The following is a 4,237-nucleotide window of genomic DNA, read 5'->3' on the forward strand; positions in this document are numbered from 1 at the left end:
GAGAGGCGGTGGCGAGGCGGGCCTGGGAGCCGACGGCTTCGTCGCCTCGACCAATGACGTGCGGCACGCAGGTTTCACGCGGCGTTCGGAGGCGGGCTTCTGAAGGTGGGCGGGGCGTTCCGCGGCAGGAAGTTGGCGAGGCGCAGGCGCGAGGACTCGCCCGGCGCTCCCAGGGCCGGCCGCGGGGGCGGATGGGGGCGCGCGGGGGTGGGGCGAAAGGAGGCGCGGCTTGCAAGCTGCGTGGGGGCTGCGAGCCCCGGGGCGGCGAGCCCTGAGGCCGCGGGGCGTGGCTGCTTGCAGCGGCCGTGGCCGTGGCGGTGGGGGCGGGGGACTGGGAGGCTGCCGCCGCTTAGCCAAGCAAAATCTCAGAGCGAGAAAGGAAAATGGTTTCTAGTCTCGAGAGACTACTGTGCCCTCAAAGTCTCCCTGACAGTCGCGGGCATGCAATTCTCTGCACCCGAAAGTTCTCCCTCCAGCCGACTGGCCTTTTCTGGGGCCTGGTCGAGCCGAGGTGGGGTTTGTCGGAGGCAAAGGGGGCCTTTTGCAGAGGCCGCGGGCGTTTTGTGACTGCAGAAGCCGCCGGGCCTCCCTAGTAGGGTAAACCTGCGGCCTGTGCAGGCACAGGCCGCAAACGCTCCGAAGCTGATTTGAATTACATTTTTGTTTGTTCACAAATTTGAGTCCTTCAAATGATATTTGAGGCCTCTCGTACTGCGGGGGATTTTGTCCCTGCACTGGCGTTCTGGTCTCTGTCCTAGCCCCGGGCCCTGCTGAGTCATACTTGTCACCTGCGGGGGTCCCAGTGTGGCCCCACCCCAAGCTGGCGAAGCTGGAAAGAACTGGGCAGAGCTGACCTGGCGCCGGCTCTCCGGAGGCTTGCTCTGCACTGGAACTTGGTAGCCCCTGAGGAGTGCTCGGGGGTGAGGAGAAAGCAGGCTGCAAGGCCAAAAGGGAATGAAAATGAGGGCCAGGAGCAGAGGGGACGGGCTGGGGGGAGGTGGCCGAGGTGTCTAGTGCAAAGGGAGCCTCAGTCTACATCCAGACTCCGAGAGGCTCCCGCTGCAAAAGCACCCCCGCGCCGGGACACTTGCTGCCGTGATGCTTTCCAAGCACCTTCTTGCAAGTGACGATGGTGATTCTGAAACGAAATCGTGCGGTTGCTGCTCTGATGCCCACTTTTATGATCGGGAAACAAACCCAGGCATTACTCTAGTCCGTGGCAGAACCACTCGTATTACCTTATATAGAAATTTACTGTCTGGTGTCTCTGGTTTCCGATATGGTACAATTCATTATTATAACGCTCTCCCTTTCATGTCAGCCTCAGGAATGTTAGTGACTGAAGCTGGGGAAGGGGGGAGCGGCTGGAGAGGGAAGAGGGTTGGAAGGGTGTTTAAACAATACAGCCCTCTTGTTCTAGAACACTGGTTGGTAAACGTTTTTCTAAAAGAGGCCAAATAGTAAATATTTTAGGCTTTGGGGGCAACTACTCGGCAGCGTTATAGCGAGAAAGCAGCCCTAGACAATATAGATGAACCTGGCTGTATTCCAATAAAACTTTATAGACACTGAAATGTGAACTTCATATAATTTTCACGTGTCAAAAAATGTTCTTTTGATTATTTTCAACCACTTGAAAATTGAAAAATCATTTTGAGCTCGTGGGCCATGCAAAATCAAGTGGCGGGTTAGATTTAGATGGAAGACTGTAGTTTGCCCACCGTGTTCTAGAATAATTGTGTCGTATAGCTCTGCTTCAATGGGAACTTCCTCATGTGCACAGTAAGAGAAGGCTTGGCAGACGATTTCCAGTCTCCCATTAATATATTTTACTTATTTTCTTATGGGTAGGCATGATTTCCAAAACCTATTAAATGTTTAAATGGTTGAAAGAAAAGAAATCTTCCCAGACGATTTGACTTTAAAATCTTTATGCTGTCCACCTCACTGAGGGTCTGAGTAGGAAATACGGAGCAGGTATTTTGGGAGTTTGTGAAAATACTCAGGCACTATCATACACTTAATCCAAAAGTAACTGGTACAGCATATTTTGTTAGTTTGGGATTTTGTTGTTGTTAAATTGAATCTGTCAGTTCTGTTTCTCTAAATTTTTTTGGTCTTTTTCTGGTCAGGTACTTTTTTGCCTCAAAAATGTAGTATCAGTTTTTCTCTCTTGAATTGCGAACTGTTCAGTTTGGGTTTTGCCTTTCACTCCACCTTCTTAGCTCTGGTCCTTATCTTTTCTTTCACTTTCTCTGTGGTTGTCTTTTTGTCTCTCTTGCAGTCAGCTGAGTCCACTAATTGAATAAGGCACCAACAGGTGTGCGCACAAGGTGTGGGCTCTCTTAACCGAGAGATGCCCTGTTTAGGTACCTTTCTCTTAAGACTGCTTACCTCAAAGTTGCTATAATGTTAACCACCACTTTCTCCATGCTGACCGTGTTTTACAGACTAGTATACTTGTATATAAACCAAAACAAGTTAGACCGCACAGTGCTGGCCTTTAATATGTGATGCACTCTGGTATTTTATTTCATTTTTAAAAGTATGCAAACGACCCCCTACATTGCTTTCACGATCGCGCTGAGTCACAACTTGCGGTTTGAGACTGGACACTAGTATATTTTTTGAAACCTCTAGCCAGGTCCTGACCACGTTTTACGTTTTTAAAAAATTTTATTGAAGTATAGTTGATTTACAATGCTGTGTTAATTTCTGTTGTACACCAAAGCGACTCAGTTCTACACCAAAGTGACTCAGTTATACATATATATACATATTCTTTTTCATATTCTTTTCCATTATGGTTTATCACAGGATATTGAATATAGTTCCCTGTGCTATAGTAGGACCTTGTTTATCCATCCTGTGTACAATAGTTTGCATCTGCTAATCCCAGCCTCCCAATACTTCCCTCCCCAGCCCCCGTCTTGGCCTCCACCTTGGCAACCACAAGTCTGTTCTCTATCTGACCACCTCTTATAAAATAGTAACACACCTCCTCCACAGGTAATCACTTTCTATCCCCTTTCTTTTTTTTTTCATAGCACTTATCACCACCTGACAAATGTTTGTTCATAGGCTTTTTCTCCTACACTAGAATGTAAATCGATGGCGGGATCTTTGTTTTAGTGTACCCCCAGCAACTGAACCAGAGCTTACCAGATGAGGAAGCTCAGGCAGACAGTGCCAAGGTCACATAGTGAGTGTTGGAGTTGGAATTTGAATTTAATCGATCTTCTATTAAGACAGCAAAAGTGTTTCGGAGAATGAATCACTTTGGACAAGAATGAATAGATGGAGAGAGACTAGTTAAGAGTTACTTGTGATAAACTAGGTGAAATAATTATGTTGTAAGGCTAATGGCACTGGGACTATAAGGAAAATACAAGAGGAGAAATCGACAAGACTTGAAGGGCGACTGGGAGGAAAGTGGCATCAAATACTTATTGACTACTTATTATATATTGGTCATTTTGAAGTTTCCAGCTGGCTGACCGGTGGAATTATTGACAAAAATATGATACCATATTCTATTAATTATAATAAATTATCTCATGATAAAAAAAAAAGACAGCAAAAGTGATCGTATCTGATAAAATGAACTGTTTACCAAAAGTAATGAGAGAGGGAAATAATACCCGGACATAGCTGCGGGTGATTCTGTGTTCATTAGCAACTCTGTCTCACTAGTTTTTGGCAAAAAATCTTAGCCATTCAAAAAAATGTTGCAGTACTCACTGTGTGCCAAGCGTTGTTCTGGGAACTGGAGACACCTGGAATGAACAAGGCATATACAGCTCTCCTGCCCTTTTATAAATCCCTTTATTGTTTGTTTTCCTTATTACAAAAGCAGAGCTCGTTACAGAAAAACCTGAAAATTACACAAACAAAAGAAGAACATAAAGAATACCAATTTTGTTTCTGGCCAAATTGTTTTTATTCAGATCACTAGGAGTGGAAGAAAATACACGAAAACATTAATAGTCATTGGCTCTTGGTTACTGATATTATGGATGATGGTTATTTTATTCTTTATATATTGCTCTATTTAAAATTTTTCTCCAACGGACAGACATTAGTCTTATAAACAGAAAAAAAACCCCACACATTTTAGAAAAAATATAAAAAGCAATGGTAGATGAGTGATGCAGACAAATGAAAAGTTGTCTTAGTGTGATAGAATTCTAAGTAATTTCTCTTAAAATATTTAATGCAATTGTGTGAGAGGGAGTTG

Source organism: Balaenoptera acutorostrata, chromosome X, assembly GCF_949987535.1.
Source record: "Balaenoptera acutorostrata chromosome X, mBalAcu1.1, whole genome shotgun sequence".
Taxonomy (NCBI): Eukaryota; Metazoa; Chordata; class Mammalia; order Artiodactyla; family Balaenopteridae; genus Balaenoptera; species Balaenoptera acutorostrata.